Below are 26,209 nucleotides of genomic sequence, written 5' to 3'. Positions count from 1 at the left end.
ATACATGGATTAGAGAAAGTGCCTAGAGAAAGCTTTTTGCCCTCGCCCATAAAGCTAGAACTTGGGGGCATCAATAGATTCAATACAGACAAAAGAAACACTTTATTCAATGAGTAATTAAACATTGTAATGTTTTTATGTCCACTGCCTTGTAGACCCTGATTGTGTGGAAAGGCAGCATTAAAATGCTTGACATAACTAAATTGTGGCACTGCCACTGAATGTAGTGATGCCCACAAACACAGATGGCTTTAAAAGGAGATTAGGTAGATTCCATAATGGTAGATCCATTCGTGGCATTGGCTGTGGTGACTAATAGTGACTCATACAGAGGCAGCAAACCTCTGAATACCAGTTCTAGGAGGCCTCTATGCCCTGTCTGTTAATCATATGAACATATGAAGCTGCCTTATACTGAATCAGACCCTTGGTCCATCAAAGTCAGTATTGTCTACTCAGACTGGCAGCGGCTCTCCAGGGTCTCAAGTAGGGATGTGCAAAAAAAAAAAAAAAAATTCAGATTGACACGGATTCGGAAGTATACAGGGGGGGGGCGGAATTCGGAATCCCCGTATACTCCTGAATACCGCATTCGGAATAGCTGCATATACGGTAGATGCACGGCTATTACCGAATATACGGCCCTATTATACCCTATGGGCCATTGAAATCAATGGCAAATAGGGTATATTTGAAGCCGCATGGAGGGGAGGGGGTTTGAGATAGAGCCCCCAAATTTGCAGGGGACCTGCAGGGGACTCTCCCCTCCAAGCCTCCCAAGTCCCAAAAAGATTGGGCCAGGGGATCCCATTCCAGGGGCACTCAAAGAGGGTGCCCCTATTCCATCATTATACCCTATGGGCCATTGAAATCAATGGCAACATATGGCATAATTAGAGGCTACTGGGGGGCAGGGGGTTTGAGGGAGAGCCCCCAAATTTGCAGGGGACCTGCAGGGGACTCTCCCCTCCAACCCCCCCAAGTCCCAAAAAGATTGGGCCAGGGGGTCCCTGTCTTTTGGCTCCCCAAAAGGCCCATTGCTAACAATGATGGGGAAAGCCCAATTAGCCACTTCCTCACTGTAATTGTCGTGGGAAAAGTGGCTCTGGGGAGCAGGGGGTTTTGAGGAGAGCCCCCCAAACTGCTGTGCAGCTTCAGGGCACTGTCCCACACAAAACCCACAAGGCCAAAAAAAATTGGACCAGGGGGTCCAATTCCTGGGGCACCCAAAGCCAACCCTAACCACATCAGAGAATCTCTATAGGACCCAAATGCACTACATCCCTCTATCTACTCTATGAACCCTGCAGGGTAGGCCTGGAAGCAATATAAAACCCAGTTGCCAACGTCACTGCCACACAAAACACAATCTGCTCAAGGTCTGCTCTGCAGACCTGACTGCAGCAAACCCAGTTGCCAGCTCTCCAGCCCTGCCCCAAATAACACGGGGAGAGCTGGCCAGCCACAACAAACCTGCTGGTTCTGGGTTTCTCACCCAGGTGCCAGCTTCCCTGCCACAGAACACACAATCTACAGATGCCAGCTCTCCAGCCCTGCCCCAAACAACACGGGGAGAGCTGGCCAACCACAACAAACCTGCTGGTTCTGGGTCTCTCACCCAGGTGCCAGCTTTCCTGCCACAGAACACACAATCTACAGATGCCAGCTCTCCAGCCTTGCCCCAAACAACATGGGGAGAGCTGGCCAACCACAAAAAACCTGCTGGTTCTGGGTCTCTCACCAAGGTGCCAGCTTCCCTGCCACAGAACACACAATCTACTCTATAAAAACAAGAAAGTGACCCAGCCCACACACACCCTCACCAATCCCCACACCAACCAGAGGCAATTTAAAAAAACCAAAACAAAACCAGCAGAATCACAAAAGGCCAAGTGTTAAAAAAGTGGCCTTTTCACCAACAAGAAAGCTCAGGCCAAATAAGTCAACAACACCCCCCCCCCTAAAACCAGAACCAGGAAAAAGGGGACAAAAGTGGCCTTTTAAACAATGGAAATTAGGCCAAACAGCACCCCCCCCCAAGAACCCAAAGAAAAGAGTAACAGCAGCACAACACAGCAGCAACAAGTCAAACACTGAATACTTTTAAAACAGTAAAAAATGAACTTTTAACAATACAGGAACTTTGCCACCCCCTCCCCCCCCCAAAAAAAAACCCTTCACCCTAACCCCAAGAAATCCAAGCCACCCAAATCAGGAGAAGTAAAAGGACACTGCACTTTTAAAAGTCCTCTCACTAAATTAAGATATGGGCAAATTGGCAAACCCCCACCCCACCCCAGGCCCCCTCCCCAAGCAGAAACCCCCAAATAAGCTACCCCACCACCACCACCACCCAAATCTGGTTAAGTAAAGGGACTCTAAGTCTTAAAAAAAGTCCTTTTACCAACAATAAATAAAAACAAGAACCCCAAGAGTGTCTTACCTTGTCTTCTCTAGTCCAGGGAAGTCTGAGTGAGAGAGCTGCAGGCAGCAGCTTAAGCTAAGGGCCAGCCACTGCCAGCCCTTTGCACAATCTCTCACACACAGCAGCAATGGAGGAGTCAGCCCAGCCAGGAAGGGAAGACTCCTTAAAAAGCCCTTCAAAGCATGCATTTGCAATGCATTTTGCAAATGCATGCTTTGGATTGGCTGCTGGCCTCTAAAGGCGCCAAAGTAGGCAAGCAGCTCCTTTGAAGCTGCAGGAGCTACTTTGCCGCCTTTTGAATTGACAGCCGTGTACTTACGAATAGCTATTCGTAAGTATACGGCAAGCCGTATTCGGCGGCCATATAATGGGCGCCTATGGAAATCGGCTGCAGCCTATTCCGCATACAGCCGAATCAGCACTGATTCGGCTGTAAATACGGTTCGGCCGAACCGAATGCACATCCCTAGTCTCAAGCTGAGGTTTTTCACACCTATTTGCCTGGACCCTTTTTTGGAGATGCTGGGGATTGAACCTGGGACCTTCTGCTTACTAAGCAGATGCTATACCACTGAGGCACTGTCCCTCCCCTAAGAAGGAAAAGTGTTGGCCGTTGTATAAAACACGATGCTGAACTAGATGGACCAGTGGTATGATTGAGCAGGGCTCTTCTTATGTTCTTATGAGCATATGACAGAAAAAAATTATATTGAAATATTTTAAATAAAATGTTGTTTCCTATCATGTAACCTTCATTCCACTGTTCAGTGAATAAACTTTATTTCTTTTACTGCAACCCATCCAGATCCTCAATGTAGACAGAAGAAAATCTGGAGACAAACAGGGATGATCTCTTTGGAGACTGCAGGAGCACTGAAATAGCTTTCAATGCATCAGCAGAAATAAAGAGAGAGAGGGAAATATTCCCCTTTATCGCAGCACCCATTGATAGCTTAAAGGAACATTCTGGGTTCCCAGTTCCATCCAATCACAATTATTCTGTCAGCTAGCACAAAGGATGTTTTGCCCAGCAAACAGGAGCGAGCAGTTGAATAATCTCATACATATATTCCTCCCTTTTTTTTAATCCAAGCACCCCTTCTCTGAACCTCAGGCTCCTTCTACCAGTTGTTCTTCTGATGTTGCTGGTGGTTCTTTTAGTGGGAGGCCTACTGGTGATATGGAGGCTGAAGAAGCAAAAAGGTGAGTGGATGGCTGCAGGAGATTCCTGCCCTTGTCTTGGTAATTGAGTTTCATTCTTCCTAGAAAGTCCCAAGACCCCTGCCCCCTTAGCACTCAATCTTTTTTTCTAGATTCCTCCATATTCTCCCTCACTTCACCTTGTCCATGTTCTCAGGTTCGCAAGACCTGCTAGAGCTTCCGTTAAAGTAAACCAAAAACAGCTGAGAGGATATCAATAGCAGGGAGGGCTCAGATGGCAGTTTGGGATACTCTGCACACTCTCAGAAACACTTTCATTGCACGTAGTGCCTAACCAATTAACTTATTAATTCACTAATTAACTAAACTTTTGTTGCAGCTCCTTTTATTTTTCAAACCTCTGCTTGCTTTCAGATTTCTGAAATCCAAACCTCACTGCTTTGTTTATTTGATGTTGATTGACTTAAATCATGTAATCCACTTTGAATCCCAGTTAGGGTTGCCAAGTCTAATTCAGAAAATATCTGGGGACTTTGGGGGTGGAGCCAAGAGACTTTGGGCAGAACCAAACTTTCTCATTCCCAGAATAAATACATAAAAACACAGCAGTGCATTTCGCCTGAATAGTCGTCATTTCCTCATCCCTCAATAGCTGCAATTCTAGTAAATGAAAGTGTAAACGCACAAAAAGCAGCCAAAATGCACAGAGTTTGCAAGCTCACATTTTTGTGATCTCACTGGACTTCCTTGGTGGTTTGACACTGCTTAGCTTCCAAGATTTGGCAAGATCAGGTTGGCTTAGGCCATCACCTATCCACCCATATACTGACCACATATCTGGCTACTGGCCTAGCTTTAAATGTGGGCATAAATTGCAAAGGAGAATGTTTATTCCTCCATACTTCCTACATTTCTGGTCAGCTTATTTATTCTGTGCACTGGATCAAACAATTGCCATAACTATTAAATGGGCTTAAGTATAAAGTAAGCATGCCAAAGGCATAAATCTCTCTGCTACAGAAAAGAACGATGCTACTATAGTTCAAGAAGGCATAAAACAAAAATAGGAGCAAATACCATTCAAATACCAATGCTGTCTGTTTTGCATTTTAATCTTGCGAGCCAACATGGTACAATGGTTAGAGGGTCATACTAGGACAGGGGTGTACAAACTTGCTTAATGTAAGAGCCACACAGAACAAATGCCATATGTTTGAGAGCCGCAAGAATGTGAACATCAGATTTTGACAGCTGCAAGGAAGGAAGGAGGGAGGGAGGGAGGGGGAAGGAAGGGGAAGTGAGAGGAGGGAGGAGAGGGGAAAAGAAAACAACTTTAACTTTAAATGTATTCTCCAAGCTACCGGCTGGCCCGGCTCAGAGAAGTGATTTAAAGAGAGAAATGCCTTCTCCAAGCCAACTAATAGGATTGGTGGGGGCTTTGAGAGACACACGGTATGTGTGAAACAGCCACATCTGGCTCCCGAGTTGCAGTTTGGCCACCCCTGGACTAGAACTGGGAAAGTGAGGTTCCAGCTCCCATTCTGCCATGTAGTTCATTGGGGGACACTAGGTGGTGGTTAAAAATCTCCTAGAATTATAACTGTATTCTAATAAATTCTGAACTGCTTTTGGTACCAGGAGCTATGGAATTATTACACACTCCACTACCACCACATCGCTGATGTGTTTTTGACAACTCTTATGGAAACAGGATGAGACATTCCTCCTTTTTAAAATTGCCAGGATATAGTCAGTTAAAACATTGCCTCATTTGAATTAATATTAATCTCATTCACAGACTCCCTTGTTTCCACCCTCCATGTGATTCCAATATTCCAAGAGGAGAATTGGCCCTGCTCCACAGAAGCACTTGAGAATTTTCCCCAAGCCAACAGTACCTGGGCAGTTGCTTCTCTTGGTTTTGTGGATGTTGAGCAATGCCAACAGTTGAGGGACCTGATGGAAGCCCTTTGCTCTTTTATGGCGCTTTTCTAATAACTCACCCCCACTTTTCATCAGAGTTACATTGTTTTGCTTTTATTTTAGTCATTAGCTATTGAGCTAGAATTTTATTGAACAATTTACTCTGAAAAAGTTTATGAACCTGTTGGCTCTTGTGGCCAGTTTAACCACGAGAACATAAAAAACAAGCCACTTGAAGACTGGTGTAGAGTACTGGTTAAGCCTGTGAAATCAGCGGTCAAGTAGTTCAAGTTTCACTTCAACCAGGAACTTCATATTTTCCCTCTGCCTTAATCTGTTATTTGCAATAACCTTAGGGGAGATTCTGAAGTAAAGTGGGATTTCCAAATTGATCCCCTTAGCCATTTATAAAGGACCCCCAGTTTGTTATGGGAAGGGTGAAAAATGCCACCAGTGTCCATTCTTAAAAGATAATGCGAGGATGTTCTTTATCTATTTAAAATCTTTCTAGTAGACTCCCTTCCTGCAGCTGCGCAGAGATTCAGGATCCTATCCAATTTTTCTTCAACCAGCGACCCCCAGATCTGAACTGCATAGAAATCTAAGGAAGATCCCCCACCACTATTTGCATTTTTAAAAAGTGCTTGTTAACTTTTAAGAGAGAGAGAGAGATTGAAAATAGGGGAGAGAAAGAGACAGGGAGAAAGAATATCACGTAAAAATGGGCACGTGAAATTAAAATGTGTAAAGTTACACTACTGTTCCTGCATCTGAAAAAGACATATTCATACAGCTGATTCATAGAACAAGAATTGAACTATATGGTATTCTGTAAATTACAAGCACAATATACACAATTTAACCATTGCTAATATACATTTGGTTAATCTCAGGGATCATCCAATTTTTCACCTCCAAAAGACTAGTCTACTTCTTTTACAGCCATCTGCTCACTCAGCAAAACCCTTTCCCTCATGTTCCTGCCAATCACCTATGGATGACAGACTCTAAGTATGACTGAGGTTCTCATAGCCTCTGTAAGAAACTAAAAATAGTCTGACATTGTTGGAAGGTACAAGCTGTGATTCAGACTAATTAATAGAGGTTCAAAATGAGTCCAAGGAAATCAATACATGTATTATATGTACTTGTGTGAACCCATAGATGCAAAACCAGTAAAGGGTGACACATTTCTATAGTTTGCTAATATGTGCTTCCACTTATCTCTTTCTTTCTGTATTGTTATACAAACAAACAAACACAAGTCTTTATTGACATATATCAGATTATAAATAAGGCAAAAAAAAGATACAGAAATAACAAAATAAGCCAGTCATAAACAGGTATACACTGGACAATCAATCCTCGATTATCATACTCAAGAATAAAGCAATCTTTTCAGTTATTTCAGATGACAAATCATTCAGAAGCCGGTATACCTTTGCAGCATCTGAGCAACTTGTCATATTGAGCAGAATTGGGTCTAGAAACCTAAGGCGTATAGTATCATATTGGGAGCAGTAAAGAAGAATATGGGACAATGAATCAACTTGTTTTAAGTTGCATGTACAAAGTCTTAACGAGAGTGGGATTTTTTTATATCTACCATATGTAACTGCTGATGGGATAGTATTACATCTGGCAAGAGTAAATGCTCTGTGCAATTGTGGAACATGGAGAGTTGATAGATAAGAAGGCAGATGACCAATAATTGGGGAAATCCCAAAATTCAAAGGGGAGCAAGATGTATTTGCAGCACTGATTAGTTTTTGCAATTCTATATCTAAAATTCTACGTTTAATTAGATAATATGCATTTGTAAAAGGGAGCACGTAGATGAAGGTTCTTTCTACCATATGTGGTGGACTTGTGAAAGAGCGAAAATGTTTTGGCAGATGATTCAACAAGAGATATCTAAGATCCTGGGATACGAATTTAACAAAGAAGCAGAGATCTTTCTGCTGGGATTACAAATGGAAAAATTTCCTAAAGAAGATAGAACTTTAATCTGGTACTTGCTCTCAGCTGCTAGGACATTGTATGCGCAGTTGTGGAAGCAAGAAAAAATACCAGAAAAATGGGATTGGATTATAAAAGTTATGTCATGGAGTGAAATGGACAAATTAACAAGAAAACTAAGAAACTGTGATTTAGAACTTTTTAATCGGGAGTGGAAGAAATTTAGAAGATATGTAGAGAAAGAGTGGAAGATAAAAGGACATTGGACAATTTTTGATGATTAAGATTTTTAAGTTTTTTAAGATAAGAATATAACTTTTGAAGGGGGAATATTTCTCTTTATTATTCTTTATTTTTTCTTGATAGTTAAGGGTACCTTTAATATCTGTTTTTTCAAAAAAAATAACACTGGCGGGGGTCAAGTAATGGGGGGAGGGGTGGAAAGAAAGTAGGATGTGGGGTAGAATGATGATTTTTTTTTATCTTAAACTTTTTATAAGTTGTAGATTTAGTTCTACTACCATATGTTACTAATAAAAATTGTTTATACACATAAAAGGGAGCACGTAGAGAGAATCCATAGATAAACCTAAGGTGGATATTTTCTTCTCTTTGCAAGCAATCCATTTGGACAAGGAGGATTCAGACAGCATTTGGTATGGATAGCTCCCACAGTCAGTGGAATAGTGCACACATAGCCAATATTTGATAAATATAAGCCATGCTAACATATTGAGGCCTGATTCTAGACAAAGAGTAGCATATGGAATACAATGTGGTAGATGCATGCTTTTCCTAACAAATTTGGACTGAACTCTTTCAATATTGGACTCAAAGGCACTAATCCATGTTGGGATACCATACAGTAACTGTGGGATTACTGTGGCCTTATAGATTTTTAAAGCTGCTGGGACAAACTGGTTACCTCTATTGAAGAAAAACTGAGAAATGGCTGATGCAGTAATGGCTGCTAAGTTAATTATAGATTTACGGTGACATGACTAAGCCATGTTGTAGCTAAAGTGGACCTAGGTATTTAAAATGACTAACCTGTTCTATTTCTTTCCCATCAAATAGCCATTTGTGGATTTTATGAGATTTAGCGAAAACCAGTATCTTAGATTTTTTCATAGCTCAGATGCAGTTTGTTTTCTTGAAAAAAACTAAGGCATCTGTTCAATAGTTGTCTGAGCCCAACCCTTGTACGAGAAAGGACTACTGTGTCATCCATGTATAGCAAAAAGGGCACACGCAGGGAGCCCAGTTTTGGGAGATGACAATCTACTTCTGTTAGTACAGGAACCAAATAATTGAGGAATAAATCAAATAGAAAAGGAGCAAGTATGCACCCTTGTTTAAGTCCTTTATTGAAGGGAATTTTAGGTGTAAGTTTCTTGGAACCTGAGATTTTGATTTGACAAGTGGTGGAGGAGTGTAGCATTATGATTAATTTGAGAAGTCTCTTATCGATGCCCAGTTGATACAATTTTATCCATAGTCGCTCTCTATCTACTGAATCGAATGCCTCTTGAGGTCCAAGAAAACTGCGTAAAGTTTGGAAAGGAGAAGTATATTTATCAGCCAGGTGGGCTAAAGTGATGCAGTGATCTACTGTAGATTTGCCCTTGCTAAACCCAATTTGTTCAGGGCCTAAGACTCTTTTCTGAGACATCTAAGAAGTTAATTTGGTTAACAGATGCTTGGCATATAGTTTGCCTATGATGGAAAGAAGGCTGATCAGCCTATAGTTGGAGGGGATTGTATGGTCACCCTTCTTATGAATTGGAGTGACAACTGCATTTCGCCAAGCATCAAGAATAAGGCCTGTTTGATTGATTATTGTAAAAAGAGAAGCAAGGGGGACAGACCACCATTCTGGATCTAACTTCAGAAGCCCTGGAGGAATCTAATCAGGGCCGGGAGCTTTCCCAGATTTCAGTTGGTTAATTAATTCTATTACTTCATCTGGGGTCACAAGTGGCTAGGCTGGTAAGTCCTTATCAGAAAGATCAAGTGGTTTAATAGAGCAATCTTGGTTTTGCTGGAACAAAACAGAAAGATATTGAAAACATCCACATGATGAGATCGCAGACATAGGGAGAGACCCCATATGTATAGACCCTGAGATTATAACCCAGAACTTCTTAGAATTGTTTAATATAGTGGCTTGATATAGTTGGTCCCATTGGTTGTGAAAATACTCTAATTTTTCCCTTGTCAGGCTCTCCTGTAGCTGTTTTTTTACCTGGAAGTACTCTAAAAGAAAAAAGGGGTCATTAGAAATTTGGAATTGGCTATAGATGTTACGTAATTGAGTTTTTAATACTCTGCAGTCTTCAGTAAACCAAGAGTTGATGCCCCTATTACTCTTTTTTATGGAATGATTAGATTTTATACAGAGTGACTGAGAAAATTGAGAAATCAGAGTATTGTAAGCTGAGAACTTTAGAGTGGGATCCATATCATCAATTATAGAGGCTCTACGATCAGAAAAAGGCCTGAGTTGAAGTAGTTGAGATGCCACCTGAATAGAATGGTCATTCCATACAATTTTAGGTAAAGTTTCTGGCTCAGAGGTCAGGGAGACAGGTGGATAGAAAGTGGCAGCAAAAAGGCATATTCTGAGTGGTAGGATCAAAAGCAGATGGTCACTAATAACAAAATCCCCAATCTCAAAATTTAAAACACAAGATTCCAAGAGAGGAGACACTAGAAAGTAGTCAATTCCACTACATCCTTTTATGGAGACAAATGTAAATTCGCTGGCTTTAGGAAAACAGGTAAGCCCGTTCAACCATATTCTATTGAACTGAAAGCAAAATTTGGTGAGATGTAGGTCAGCCGAATTCATGTAGCAATCTTTTGATTGTCTCTCTAAGGAGAAGAGAGGGAGAAGGGTATCATTCTGATTGACCTCAAGAGCTCTAAAGAATATCAAATGGTGCCGTCCTACTCTCGTGTTGAAATCCCCAGCCAGAATTATTTCAGCAGAGGGAAATCTCCATTCTAATGTTCCCATAAAAATGGACATATGTTCACGATGTTGTGAAAGGGCATAACTATCTAAGGTAGGGGGCACATATAAATTAACGATAATCAAAATGGAGCTTTCAAAAACAAGTTTAACAGCTTGTTCTGTAAGGGTATCAGATGGTAACATAGCAGCTCTACAGTTTAATGATAAGGAAATAAAAATAGCCCAACTTGAAAATGATCATTAGGTTTGACTCTATGGGCTGGAAGACAGAAGGAATTAAATCCTTCTAAGTGGATCACATCATGAGACCATGTTTCCTGCAGAAGTACAATATCAAAGCTTTTTATATAGCTAAGAAAATCCACATTGACTTCACTCCTTCATCCTGCAATATTCCAGGAAATTATTTTTTAATGTAGTCGGAGGAGGAGTAATTGAGAGTCAGTTTGCTGAAGAGAGTCGGTCAAGAGAATTGTTCATATCTTGGAATACAGAGCCATTAGCTGAACCACTTTGAAGGTCAGAAGTTGGTTGTTGCAAGTTTTGTTGAATTATTTTAGACTCCTCACTTGGGGGGTAATTGTTTGTCCCCAAGGTAGTAGTATGTATCTCAGCTTGAGTTGAAAGATGGGTAATCCTCTCAGGGGTTTGTCGGAGATCCTTAGTGATGTCTATTGGAGATGACAGTGTAGCGGACAAGTGGCTTGTGGCATCCAAAATAGTCCTTTGCAGGCAACCAGTTTCCAGTCTATCGACTACCTTTGCCTTTTCAGATATAGGAAGGCCACTAAAGAGGTTCTGGATCTCTTGGACAAAAGCTTCTTGATCCGAAGGATCAGTGTCCATGAGTTGGGTCTCAGGAATCAGTGGCAGCTTCTTATGGATGACATTAGAACTGGCTGGAATATTCCCTTTTGTGCTCGCTGGAATAAATGGCTCAATATTTGCATTGCGAAAAACCCGTGTAGGAAAAATCCCTTTTGACATTTAAGTTTTTTCCTTGAAGATTAAGTTAGGTAAGTTTGAACTGTTAAATGACAGGAGGACCTTTTGAGTTGGAAATGAGCCGTGCAGCAGTTCTACTGATCTTAAGTCCATAGCTTCTGTTTGGGGGCCAAACAGGCTTCTTATCTCATATACAGAGCCGGACCTAGACTGTTTGGCATCCTAGACAAGGCTAAGTACTTGTACCACCCGCCCACCCCCAACCCCCCGGCAGCACTGATAACTAATTTTCAAAAACAGATTAATTGTGGGGAAAATGAAAAGCACAAATCTTGACCTGTATGGAAGCACATAAAAAGCAAACAAACCTCACAAATATAATTCCATCTTGCCATAAAGTTTCAGAACACGCATAGATCTAGCCTAGTCCAGACAGCTGTGGGAACTAGATAGGAAAGCTGCAGGAGCTAGATAGGGAAATGCCTGCCTTTCACCTAGGCCTCCTCAGAAAGGTTGTTTTAAATGCAATGTGAAAACTAATTGACAGAGGTTCAAAAGTTGCTCTCACTCCTTTTCAAAATGTTGTGTTGCTGTCTTCCCCTGTGTATTGTTTAAAGGATAGATTTCAGTATTGTATCAGTGTCATACAAAGTGTCTGCTATCTTTTCAGCTGCCAAAGCATGTGGATATACCCTTGAGTCTACGGTAAGAAGCAACCAAATGATCATTCTTTTTCCCTCTAACTTCCAACCACTACACCATACCTCCAACTCATTAGGCTTGCAGAAGCAAAGAGTTATATCAGTGCCTTTAACAGAATCCCAGAGATTACCAAAGAACCTCTCGATAGTGACTGAGAAGGGCGACTTTGAAGAAAGATACTTGAACCAATTCACAGTGTACATTACTTCCCATTCATGCAAGCAATTTCAGCCTTCTCCATGGGACAGACTAATCTGTGAAATGAATTTTCATGAATACATTTAACAGTTTCATGATCATAATGCGCATTTCCCCCTGCCCAGCAGTTATATGCATGGAGTTAGTGATAACTACAGCAGTAACAAGATGCTGTTTGCCCATGCAAGCAGACACTGAAGGAAAGTTATGGCAGTCTGGATGAATAAAAATGTATTCTGTGATTCATCCCCCAAAGCAATGTGGATATGAGTGACAGGCCAACTTTATGAAAGAAATGGGGGAGTGGCAGGATTCCTGGACCCACCAGTTAAGATAAGACACAGGGAGAGAATGTTTATCATTCTGGGATTAGGTGTCTCAATCCACTTTTTATAAAGGTACTGGGTGGAGGTATAGCCTTGTTTATGGTACAACTGATTTTTAAAATAAAACCTTAGTTATGGGTACAAAGGTACGTTTGTTAAAAAGCAGGAAAAGGGAATGTGGCCAAGTAAGTGAGTGTGCTCTGTAAGAATGATGTGATACAGCAACATACTAAGGCAGAAGCCATGATTGTGCTTTTTGAGGAGGGAGTCTAAACGTTGATTCATTTTTCATTTGCATATTTGCTCCTCATATCCTTAATTATCCATATATCCTTATTTACCCTTATATACCTTTTACCCTTTGGTGATTATCTACCATATAATGTCTGTGGAAAACAACTGTCGAGTTCACACACAACAGTAGCTCCATTTAGCTTCTGCCCATATATTATATAGCTGTATAGCAGTTGTTTTTATTCTGCGTTCAGCTATCGTCTTCAGGTAATTTATGTCGAAGTTTCTCTTGCAAGGAGTTTCTCTTCCTTTTTCATGTGTACAAACCCTTGGACCCCTTAGGTAACTTGGATACTTAACATGAGAATTCTGTTGTGCGATGGGATGCTGTGTGATGGGATGCATAACCTGATATGAAGTGAATAGTGGGGACAACTCAAAGCCAGTTTGGTGAGAGTGGTTAAGTGCGTGGACTCTTATCTGGGAGAACCGGGTTTGATTCCCCCACTCCTCCACTTGCACCTGCTGGAATGGCCTTGGGTCAGCCATAGCTCTGGCAGAGGTTGTCCTTGAAAGGGCAGCTGCTGTGAGAGCCCTCTCAGCCCCACCCGCCTCACAGGGTGTCTGTTGTGGGGGGAGAAGATATGGGAGATTGTAAGCCGCTCTGAGTCTCTGATTCAGAGAGAAGGGCGGGATATAAATCTGCAATTCTTCTTCTTCTTCTTCTTCTTCTTCTTCTTCTTCTTCTTCTTCTTCTTCTTCTTCTTCTTCTTCTTCTTCTTCTTCTTCTTCTTCTTCTTCTTCTTCTTCTTCTTCTTCTTCTTCTTCTTCTTCTTCTTCTTCTTCTAAGACAGCAGCAATTATTAGATTGTTTTTGGGTTTGATTCCAGGTTCTAAGACATGAAGAAGGCAATGTTTCAAATGCAACCATAGCAGCAAATGTTAGACCAAACTACAAGACACCTTCGCTCAGCTCTGATCAAGATCTAAACAGCACACTCCATGTAGAATATGCATCTGTGAAAAGAACTCCAGCTCCTGTCACTCAGCCTCAGGTTCTCTCTATTAGTAGAGTTTACTTGTTCTTTTCAATCTTTTTTAAAATCTCAGAGTCTTCATGGGTACCTCAGACAATGAGCACAGACGGTATGTTTAAGTACATCTCAAAGGAGTTAGTTTTGAAAATCAGCTCTTATTGTTTTATGTATCAGATTATTGAGTGAGAAGCATCTTAGAAGCAGCTCAATGTAAAAAGTATCCTCTGTCAGTTCTAGCTTGGTCGTTCTTAATGAGCTTCTCAAAAGATATGCTGGTGCATGGAATCAGAGTGCAGAATCAATCTGAGTTCATGTTAATCTATATTATATTAGACATTGCCTGGAGGGAATGCTCTCACGAAGAAGCAGGGAAGTTTCACAGTTTCTGTGACAGTACCACCAAGCGAATCTCAATGCTTTTACTCTTGTGTCATTCAATTTCACATTCCTGTGACCCTCAGATCAGAACATAGCACTACTGTTGACCTGGGAATTTTGCACGGTATGACAAACTCCCTCAAAAGTCATTGGTGGCCTTTTATGTATTATTGATAATTTAAAACACAGTTGTTGTTGTTTTTAACAAAAATGTTTTTCATTGGAACCAATGATTTCTTACCACCACAACAACCCACCGCTATCATACCTCCTTCTTCTGAGGCATCAGTGTTTGGCATCTTAAGCAAGAAGGTACTACTGAGTACATTGATATTAACATTTCCTTTTGGAGAGACTCAAGGTAGGTCTAAACCAGGGGTTTCAAACATATGGTCTGTGGGATGGAACCTGCCCATCCAGGGCTCTTATCCATCCCACAAGCAACTGCTCATTACCTGTATTGCCAGATGACAGAGGCTGTGAATTATGTCCCTGTATACAGCATTAACGACTAATGAGTGGTGGAAGTGGGAGGGTAGGCAACAGGGAGATAGTGTAAGTAAATACTGAGGACGTGTTAATGTTTTAAACAGGTTTGTATTTTGAGTTTTAAAAAATATTGTTAACTGGGTTTGCCTGTGTCCTTTATAAAGTTTATATCTCCCGTACCTGGCATTAAATGTTATGGCACACATGGCCTGGCCCAAAAGGTGACATTTCTATCAGATCCAGCCCTTGTAACAAATGAATTTGACACCTCTGGTCTATACATTGATTGCCTTAGTTCTCTATATGCCAGGAGAGTTCTGTATGGTGACTCTCCATATTTTTGGTTGTTCAGTCGCACAGTCTAGTCCGACTCTTTGCGACCCAAGTCACACCAGGCCCTCCTGTCTTCCAGAGCCTGTTTGATGTAGTGGTTAAGCGTGCGGACTCTTATCTGGGAGAACCGGGTTTGATTCCCCACTCCTCCACTTGCACCTGCTAGCATGGCCTTGGGTCAGCCATAGAAGGTAAAGGAGATTGTGAGCCACTCTGAGACTCTTCGGAGTGGAGGGCGGGATATAAATCCAATATCTTCATCTTCTTCTTCACCATCCTCCGAAGTCTGCTCAAATTTGTGTTTGTTACATCAGTAACGCTGTCCAGCCATCTCATCTTTTGCCCTCCCCTTCTTCTTTTGCCTTGTCTTTCCCAGCATCAGAATCTTCTCCAATGAATGCTCCCTTCTCATTTGGTGGCCAAAGTATTTGAGCTTCAGCATCTGACCTTCGAGGGATCAGTCTGGGTTGATTTCCCTTAGGACTGACTGATATGATCTTCTTGCTGTCCAAGGGACTTGCAAGATTCTTCTCCAGCACCACAGCTCAAAAGCATCTATTCTTCTGCACTCGGCCTTCCTTATGGTCCAGCTCTCACAGTCATACATTACTACTGGGAATACCATCACTTTGACTATACAGACTTTTGTTGGTAGGGTGATGTCTCTACTTTTTATTATACTGCCCAGGTTCGTCATAGCTGTCCTCCCAAGGAGCAAACGTCTTTTAATTTCATGACTACAGTCACCATCTGCAGTGATTCTGGATCCCAGAAATGTGAAGTCTGCCACTACTTCCATGTCTTCCCCTTCTAATTGCCAAGGTGTGATGGGGCTGGATGCCATGATCTTAGTTTTTTTGATGTTGAGTTTCAAGCCTACTTTTGTGCTCTCCTCTTTCACCCTCAACAAGAAGTTCTTTGGGTCCTCCTCACTTTCTGCCATTAGAATGGTGTCATCTGCATATCTGAGGTTGTTGATGTTTTTCCCGGCAATCTTCATTCCGGCTTCTGCTTCATCCAGGCCAGCATTCCGCATGATGTTCTCTGCATATAAATTAAATAAGCAGGGTGACAATATACATCCTTGTCGAACTCCTTTTCCTATTCTAAACCAATCAGTTGTTCCATATCCCGTTCTGACCGTTGCTTCTTGACCCTTATACAGGTTTCTCAGGAGACATGTAAGGTGGTCTGGTACTCCCATCTCTTTAAGGACTTACCACAGTTTGTTATGATCCACACAATCAAAGGCTTTAGCATAGTCAATGAAGCAGAAATAGATGTAAGGGATGTGATCAAGGTCAAACCTGAATGGCCTAATGGCTTCCCCAGTTTTCTTCAGTTTAAGTCTGAATTTTGCAATGAGTAGCTCATGATCTGAGCCACAGTCAGCTCCAGGTCTTGTTTTTGCTGACTGCAAGAAGCTTCTCCATCTTTGACTGCAGAGTATATAATCAATCTGATTTCTGTGTTGCCCATCAGGTGATGTTCATGTGTAGAGTCGCCTTTTAGGTTGTTGGAAGAGGGTGTTCACTATGACCAGATTGTTCTCTTGACAAAACTCTATTAGCCTTTGCCTGGCTTCACTTTGTTCTCCAAGGTCAAATTTGTCAGTTGTTCCGGTTACCTTTTGACTTCCCACTTTGGCATTCCAGTCCCCTATGATGAGGAGGACATCTTTTTTGGTGTTAATTCTAGAAGGTGTTGTAGATCTTCATAGAACTGGTCCACTTCAGCCTCTTCTGCATCAGTGGTTGGGGCATAGACTTGGATTACTGTGATAATGAATGGCTTGCCTCGGATACGGACTGAGATCATTCTGTCATTTCTGAGATTGTATCCCATTACTGCTAGGGATGTGCAAAAAAAAAAAAAATTCAGAATTACACGGATTCGGAAGTATACAGTGAAAAAAAATTCGGAATCCCGTATATTTCTGAATTCCGTAGTCGGAATAGCCGCATATACGGTAGATGTGCGGCTATTTCCAACTATACGGCCCCATTATTCCATATGGGCCATTGAAATCAATGGCAAATAGGGTGTGTTTGAAGCCACCTGGAGGGGAGGAGGTTTGAGGGAGAGCCCCCAAATTTGCAGGGGACCTGCAGGGGACTCTCCCCTACAACCCCCCCAAGTCCCCAAAAAATTGGACCAGGGGGTCCAATTCCTGGGGCACCCAAAGCCAAACCTAACTTCACACCAGATAATTTCTATAGGACCCAAATGCACTACATCCCTCTATCTACTCTATGAACCCTGCAGTTCAGGCCTGGAACCAATATAAACCCAGTTGCCAACATCACTGCCACACAAAACACAATCTGCTCAAGGTCTGCTCTGCAGACCTGGCTGCAGCAAACCCAGATGCCAGCTCTCCAGCCCTGCCCCAAACAACACGGGGAGAGCTGGCCAAACACAACAAGCCTGCTGGAGAGCCAGTTTGGTGTAGTGGTTAAGTGTGTGGACTCTTATCTGGGAGAACCGGGTTTGATTCCCCACTCCTCCACTTGCACCTGCTAGCATGGCCTTGGGTCAGCCGTAGCTCTGGCAGAGGTTGTCCTTGAAAGGGCAGCTGCTGTGAGAGCCCTCTCCAGCCCCACCCACCTCACAGGGTGTCTGTTGTGGGGGAGGAAGGTAAAGGAGATTGTGAGCCGCTCTGAGACTCTTCGGAGTGGAGGGCGGGATATAAATCCAATATCTTCTTCTTCTTCTGCTGCTGGTTCTGGGTCTCCCACCCAGGTGCCAGCTTCCCTGCCACAGAACACACAATCTACAGATGCCAGCTCTCCAGCCCTGCCCCAAACAACACGGGGAGAGCTGGCCAAGCACAACAAGCAGCAACAAATCAAACACAGAATCCTTTTAAAACAGTAAAAAACCTTAACTTTTAACAATACAGGAATTTTGCCAACCCCTCCCCCCCAAAAAAACCCCCTTCACCCTAACCCCAAGAAATTCAAGCCAGCCAAATCAGGAGAAGTAAAAGAACACTGCACTTTTAAAAGTCCTCTCACTAAATTAAGATATGGGCAAATTGGCAAACCTCCCCCCACCCCAGGTCCCCTCCCCAGGAAGAAACCCCTAACCCCAAATAAGCTACCCCACCACCACCACCCAAATCTGGATAAGTAAAGGGACTCTGAGTCTTAAAAAGTCCTTTTACCAACTAAAATAAAAACAAGAACCCCAAGACTGTCTTACCTTGTCTTCTCTACTCCAGGGAAGTCTGGTAAGGCTGAGTGAGAGAGCAGGAGGCAGCAGCTGAAGCCAAGGGCCAGCCAGCAGCAGCACAATCTCTCACACCAACCAACATACAGCAACACAGCAGCAATGGAGGAGTCCAGCCAGGAAGACTCCTTAAAAAGGTTCTCTGGCCCTACAGAGAGCAGTTTCAAAAAATAGCACTGCTCTCTGATTGGCCAGACAACAGTGCTTACTTGGATACCCAAGTAAGCAAAAGATCAAAAGAACAACAATGTTGCTGATGGCTGGGCCATTAGCTACACAACAGCCCTGCAAAGCATGCATTTGCTATGCATTTTGCAAATGCATGCTTTGGATTGGCTGCTGGGGCTCCTCTTCCCTCTCCACCCCCCTTCCTGATCCCAGGGAGGCTATGGGAGAGGCGGGAAAAGGCTACCAAAGGCGGGAAAGTAGGCAAGCAGCTCCCCTGAGGCTGCTGAAGCCACTTTCCCACCTTTTGCATTGACATCCGTATACTTCCGAATATATATACGGAAGTATACGGTGAGCCGTATTCGGCTGCTGCATATTGGGCCCCAATTGGAATCGGCTGCAGCTGATTCCGTATACGGCCGAATCAGTGGTGATTCTGCTGCTAATTTGGTTCGGCCGAACCGAATGCACACCCCTAATTACTGCCTTCCTCACTCTCTTGTTAACTATAAGGCCACACCATTTCTTCTATGGATCTCTTGCCCACAATAATAGATGTAGTGATCCTCTGAGTTAAATTCACTCATTCCCGTCCTTTTTGGTTCACTGATTCCCAAGATGTCGATGTTCAGTCTTGCCATCTCTTGTTTGATTACATCCAGCTTACCTTGATTCATAGATCTTACATTCCACGTTCCACGTTCCAATGCAGTATTGTTCTTTGCAGCATCGGACTTTCCTTTCACCATCAGACACACCTACAGCCGAGCGTCCTTTCGGCTTTGGTCCAGCCGCTTCAAACTTTCTGTGGTTACTTGGACTTGCCCTCCGCTCTTCCCCAGTAGCATATTGGGCACCATCTAACCTGAGGGGCTCATCTCCAGTGCCGTATCTTTTAGCCTTTTGTTACTTTCCATGGGGTTTTCTTGGCAAGGATACAGGAGTGGGTTGCCATTTCCTTCTCTAGTGGATCACATTTTATCTGGGTTCTCAGCTGTGGTCTGTCCATCTTGGGTGGCCCTGCATGGCATAGCCCACAGCCTCACTGAACCGCACAAGCCCTCTCAGCACGTCAAGGCAGCAATCCATGAGACTCTCCATTTAGTTACTATCATTTTCTAGGCTTGCCATGACACTACTAAGCATTCTGCTGTGTGATTTTACTAAGTAAGGAGGCTAATCATGGCCCCCTAAATGCTTTTAACTTTCTGTAAGAAATGTATTTTTGGTTATGATTTTACTTTAAATTCTGCTTTTAATTTTTGGCCCTTGTATATTAATCTTTAGGTACTTGATTCAGCTCTGTGTTTTCACCTTCTAGGTTCCCAGTGCAAATACAGAAGATGTTTCTTATGCTGCCATTAAGTTTCCTGCCCAAGATGAACGAGCAATCTATGCCAATTTGAAGTAGACATCCAATCCAACCTAACTACAACAGACTGTTTAGAGCTGAAGAAGAAACCCATTCTCCATGGGACTCTTTCCTCCTCCATTTAGCCATTACAATATTGCCTTCCATTCACTGCCAGAATGTGACTGGACTCCATCCTCTTGTTCCAGCACCAACCAGTTATCTGCAATAAGATGTTATTTCATTCTTGCTACTGGAGGACTCCAAGATGGCTGCCACTGCCAGGAAGCCATCTGGAATAAACCCTCCTCTAATCAGATCACTGAGCAGCCCTATTCACAGAGTGGCTACAGAACATGAATACATGTTTGGAGTCTAAACAAAGTTGAAAAGGCAGGGCAGAAGAGGGTCTCTACTGAAGACAGACATTCTCTACCCTTGCAGGAAGATACTGGGTGCAGGATCAAGTCCTTCAAGCCATCAGGGATAGAGAGGGGTACATGTGCACTGCTAGAGAACCTTGCCAACAGTGAGGGCGTTTTCGCACTGACCTTAATCGGAAGCGACGTCCCTCTTCACCGCGCAGCATCTGCGCGGATTTTGCACTAATTGCTCCGCAGAACCCGGAAGAGCCGCAAAGTCCTGCGGCTTTTGCGTCGCAAATGTAAACTGGCCAAAAACCAGTTTACATTTGCGACGCAAAAGCCGCAGGACTTTGCGGCTCTTCCGGGTTCTGCGGAGCAATTAGTGCGAAATCCGCGCAGACGCTACGCGGTGAAGAGGGACGTCGCTCCCGATTAAGGTCAGTGCGAAAACGCCCTGAGTTGCAGGCAGCCACAAACCATCTCCTCACACTGCTCTTTGCTTCCCACCAGCTTTGGGCCTAAAGGGACACGGGAATTGAGCTTTGAGGATGTGCATCTTGGCATGTATCTTCCCAGCCAGATATGTTCCCAAACAACATTTTAAGTAACCAGCAGAAGTCCCCCCCCCCTCCCAGCTACTAAAAAGATTTCAGGGTGGAAATTCAGACCAGGAGGGCTCATGATAGAGGATGCATGTCTTCCAAGCCCAATTACCTGCCCCATGGAATCCTTTAAACATTAAAGGAGAATGTCCTTAAAGGTTCTTTGGGGGCTGGGAATCAACCTCAGAGGACACATCCTCTGTGACAGAATAACTTGTGTCCTTTTAAGCTACTTGTTTGTTCTCTAATCTCATTTGTGCACGAGCACAGAAAGGGCCAAACTACCCATTACATCTCCCACGTGGTCACCACAGAGACTCCTGGGTTCAGTCCTTAACACCTCTAGTTAGACGGATCAGGTTGCTGATGATATGGAAGACCTTGACCTGAGACCCTAGGAAGCTGCTCTACTAGTCAAAACTTGATAGACCAATGGTCTGACTCAGTATAAGGCAGCCCTATGTGTGTGCACAAGGGGCTCCTGCCTTCTCCTTTACATAGTTCTCCCAACCTGAAAAGGTACAGGGGGAGCCAGGGGTGCATCTACTTTGAAACTAATGAAGCTTAAGCTTCAGGGCCCTAATCCTGGGGCTCTCCTTGGCCACCCCCCCCTCCCAGTCAAAAGGCCATCAAGCCACCTGCCACCCAAAATCACATAAGAAGTGGAGAAAGGGTGGTGTGGGCTTCTCCAAGGGTTAACGAGGGCTACTGGGGGCATAGCAAACCTCCTGGTGGCTGACTGACTGCCCGCTCTCCTAATCCAGGGATTGTTATGCAGCTGTACCTACTATTCAATGAACAAGGTGGGGGGGGGGGACACCCTCAGAAAGATTCAGGAGCTGCGCTTCTGTGAGCTCCTGCTGAATCTGAGGCTTGATCTTACTTATGGGGGAAAACCCCTTTCTGGGAAAAAAAAAATCATTTGATTTGGAAGCACGTAAGTTTTACACAGTATTGCTGATTCTCCATGTGTCCCAATGAAGAGGAAAATCCTGTTCAAACTGATTGTAAAGATGATCTGACTCCAATGGTAACAAGAGAAAGAAATTTGACTTACAAAAATAGCCCATCTTACATGCTGTATTCATGTAGGCATATTTAACTTACTGTGAATGGATTAACTTCAAAAAAGGTTAACTTGCTTTAGCTCCCAGCCCAGGTAAGAGGGAGATGAAGAGAGGGCCTTTATAAGATGAAACAAGGGCCAAAGAGACTCAATTTCTAACCAATGAGAGGGTTGGGCAAGCTACCAAATGTACCCAAGTAAGAGATTTCTCTTAATAATAATAATAATAATAATAATTTTTATTTATAACCGCCCTCCCCGCCGAAGCAGGCTCTTAACCTTTCCCTCCCAGATCCTCTTGCAATGCTGATGGAGCAACCCCCTCTCCCTCCAGCCTGAGGCCCAGGCACTCTCTCCAGGTATGGGATGTGCCATGGCACACGGTCACGAGGTGGGGCCAGCAGATGGCCACAACAGGTTTCCATCTACCTTTGCAAAAATGGGTCTTTTGTTTAGGAGAGGGATTGAAACTCAGTGGCCAATAATCTGTTTTGCATGCAGAAGGTCCTAAATTGAATCCTCGGCATCTCTGTTTAAAACAATCAGGTTGCAGGAGTTGTGATAGACCTTGATCTGAGTCCCTGGAGAGCTGCTTATCAGTCGGAATTTGATATACCGATATTCTGACTCAGTAAAAACCAGCCATATAGGCTATGTGTTCTTGGTGTTTGGGAGGGGCTTCTAGTGTCCTGGCCCCACTGATGGACCTCCTGATGGCACCTGGTTTTTTTGGCCACTGTGTGACACAGAGTGTTGGACTGGATGGGCCATTGGCCTGATCCAACATGGCTTCTCTTATGTTCTTATGAGACACAGAGCGTTGGACTGGATGGGCCATTGGCCTGATCCAACATGGCTTCTCTTATGTTCTTATGAGACACAGAGTGTTGGACTGGAGGGGCCATTGGCCTGATCCAACATGGCTTCTCTTATATTCTTATGTGACACAGAGTGTTGGACTGGATGGGCCATTGGCCTGATCCAACATGGCTTCTCTTATGTTCTTATGAGACACAGAGCGTTGGACTGGATGGGCCATTGGCCTGATCCAACATGGCTTCTCTTATGTGTTTCAGACTTTGTGTACTTGCTTGCACAACTTGCATTGCAGAATAGAACCAATCTCAGACTCCCTAATCATAAAGAAATCTGCCATGCTTTGAAAGCCTTTCTCATGATGCTTTATACTTCAGGTACCTTCTCGGTTTGCGCTTGCCTAAATGCAATTCCCGACGAGAAAGGGACCATGTCAGAAATGACTTATTTATATGCTCCTCTGTAACATTTTGCATTCTCAGTAAGACGGACTTGCATCTTTAATCAGCTGGCACCTATGGAATCACTAAGAGCTGGTAAATAATTCACAGCTGTTATGAACCCAGGGTGCAGCTTCCCATCACTTACCTGTAGTTCCCTTAAATGAGCTAGTTTATCACTACAGAGGCTTTCTGTGTTCAGCTATTCAATACCATTTACTCTCCAAAGAACAAGGTAGCATGCAGTGAAGACATAAGTTGCAGTGCTCTGGAACAGATGGGAACTTTACCCCTGGGTATCAGCACATGGCAGTCTCTTCACACAGCCCATATGCATGCAGGATTAGGCAGCGGGCACACTAGCAGGTTAAAATACAAGTCAAATCCAGGAAGTTTCCCCTGCAGTCTATGGAGTTGGTTATGTATTGATAGGTCACTCATAGCTGTGGAGAAAAACAGCTGCCTGTCCCTTCCTTTCATGCTGGCTCCCTGTCCCAATGCCAAGCAGACGGAGGGCCGAATGAGATGTGACAGCATCCTTGTGTCTGCCATGGGGATGCCGCTTCTATTTTAAAGTGGTTTAGAAATGCTATGTGGGCAAAAATGCCCCCCCCATTGGTTGTTTCAACATTTGAAGAGGCACGGGAGGGGGTTGAGTACCTCAGCTCAACACACTATAGGCCAGGCCTTATCAGATCGGGCCCTCACAGCAGTTTTAAAGAAATTTAAAATGACAGCGGTGTCCTTGTGATTTATATGTGGACTCCGTCATGTCTAGTTTGACCCAGAATGGTATCTTGTCTGATTTCGTGTCCTGAACAGGGCTACTATTGGGCTGTGTCAGCACATGCATAAGTGAAATGCTGTGGATTGCATGGTTCTGTTTGAATACATGGGGAGTAAATTGCTGAACTGGCTTCAGCGGCTCCTGAACAAACAACCTGATCAGTTAAAAACTGGCTCCCTGCTAACAACTGGCCAGCAGAAGGCAAGCTGAACTCACTGTATTTGAACTTCCCTGCTTGCTTTGTTTCTGGACATTGTCAATGAAAAATAATTAGTTTCCAAAATCCTCACAGTATTTCATTATATACCATAGACCTTTATTGTCATTGATATAAGGGTACAGTATACTTTAAAAACCAACAATAACACTGTGAGATATAATTAAAAAAAAACCAGCAAAAGTTAAATGACATAAAATAGCTGTGGGCTATGCATGAGTAAAAGCCTCTCTGATTTGGATCGCAACCTGTAAAAAGCAAGCAACGTGAGTAATAACAAAATTGCGTTTCCCGTGGAGTAAAAAGCGAACCTTGGCATTGACAGAGAGGCCTTGATGGTCAAAGAGCAGAGCATCTAGGTATCTTGCTCGTGGACTGCTATAGAAAGGGCAGTCCAGAAGAACATGAGTATTTCATATAGACGGTTTTCGCACACAGCTTACCTCGCAGTCACAATCCTGTTCCCTCTGCAGCATCTGGTCAGATTTCCCACCATCTGCGCCGAAGTTACAGGAAGTGCCACAGCTTTTGCGTAGCAAATGTAAACCGCTAAAACCCAGTTTACGTTTGCTACGCAAAAGCCGCGGCACTTCCTGTAACTCCGGCGCAGATGGTGGGAAATCCGACAGACGCTGCGGAGGGAACAGGATTGTGACTGCGAGGTAAGCTGTGTGCGAAAACGGTTATAGTTTTCCTGTTAGCCTTTCACTGACCTTGTAATGTAAGCCAACATATTATTCCCATATAACGGAGGAGTAGCTAAGCAATGGTGGCTTGTCTATAGGTGAAGCTTCCGGCAATGTCTCAGCTTCAATCCTGGGTATCATCAGTTAAAAGAAACAGACAACAGGTGATGTGAAAGCCTTGAAGCTGAGACCCTGGAGAGCTGCTATCAGTTAGTCAACAATACTAACTTTGAGAGATTCATAGTCTGACTCAATATAAGGCAGCTTCATAGGAATATTACTAAAAGGCCACTAAATGAAAGCTTCTAGTGCGTAGTTCAAACTTTTGACTACATACCAATTTGGAATCATTTGTGAATCCTTGTAGCAAATGCCTAGTGGCTTCCAAGCAGCAAGCCATAGTTAGGACCCAATGGAAACTCAACATTTGCCAGTGGCCAAAGATATTTCTAGACTAGAGAATCAATTTCACCTTGTGGGAGCTCAGAGGGAAACGTGCCCTGTTGTCCCTGTCATGAAATGAACATTGCATGCACAGTGTATAAGTGTTTGTATCCGTTAGTATCATTATGTCTTAGTAGAGTAAAGATCTGTACCTTGAAGTGTGCTCTGCCAGAAGGCAATTGCCTAATTAGATACAAGGTTGATTAGTCTCACCTGTATAGTATTTAATTGACAGTAGATCGTCTAGATCTTAGTTTAGGCAGCAAGTCATTTAGATGTGAGTCATCTGACAGCTCTAATTAGATCCTGTTTGGGATTGGCTACTTAATCAAGCCTGTTAATTGTAACAACTAGAATATAATCTAGTCAGAAGCCACACTAGGGGAGAGCTTTTTTATCATCTGGACAATGAGAGGCAGTTATGTCTGACTGAGTCATGGTGCTTGACCAAGGAGAGTCAAGTGAGTTAAGACTCAGGGTAAGCAATCAGGAGATACTCCACAGTTAAGTGTAGGAGGTAGTTGGCTAGCTTCCAATAGCCTTTTGTTTTGAGTGTTTATCTTCTGTGTACATTGTTATATCATGTTTGTTTTATGTCCTTTTGTTTTCCTTTACCCTTTTGTAAATAAAGCCATTTATACTTTTGTACAATTTGACTCAGTGTCTTGCAGACCGGTAACCATTTAAAAGCAGCCCTGTGGTGCAGAGTGGTAAAGTCACAGTACTGCAGTCTGAGCTCTCTGCTCATGACCGGAGTTCGATCCTGGTGGAAGCTGGGTTCAGGTAACTGGCTCAAGGTTGAATCAGCCTTCCATCCTTCCAAGGTTGGGGAAGGCAATGGCAAACCACCCCGTAAAAAAGTCTGCCGTGAAAACGTCGTGATGCGATGTCACCCCAGAGTGAGAAACGACTGGTGCTTGCACAGTGGACTACCTTTTCCTTTTAAACC

The 26,209-nt window shown here is 43.3% G+C and overlaps 2 protein-coding genes and 1 long non-coding RNA gene across 5 annotated transcripts in view; 2 read left to right on the top strand and 1 right to left on the bottom strand.

Moving 5' to 3' along the window:
- The window catches only part of LOC132581580 (CMRF35-like molecule 5), a 111,459-nt gene that overhangs the window by 30,524 nt on the left and 54,726 nt on the right, over positions 1-26,209 (top strand). The gene's annotated exons all lie outside the window — the stretch shown is intronic.
- The window catches only part of RAB37 (RAB37, member RAS oncogene family), a 133,409-nt gene that overhangs the window by 94,896 nt on the left and 12,304 nt on the right, over positions 1-26,209 (bottom strand). The gene's annotated exons all lie outside the window — the stretch shown is intronic.
- Positions 13,722-20,312, top strand: LOC132581582 (uncharacterized). Its single transcript, XR_009556130.1, has 3 exons — positions 13,722-13,905; positions 19,808-20,203; positions 20,235-20,312. It is a non-coding gene; the product is annotated as an uncharacterized LOC132581582 (long non-coding RNA).

The sequence above is a fragment of the Heteronotia binoei genome, chromosome 13, assembly GCF_032191835.1.
Source record: "Heteronotia binoei isolate CCM8104 ecotype False Entrance Well chromosome 13, APGP_CSIRO_Hbin_v1, whole genome shotgun sequence".
Classification (NCBI taxonomy): Eukaryota; Metazoa; Chordata; class Lepidosauria; order Squamata; family Gekkonidae; genus Heteronotia; species Heteronotia binoei.
The sequence above is the reverse complement of the archived record's forward strand: the minus strand, read 5'-3'. Positions and strand labels throughout refer to the sequence as shown.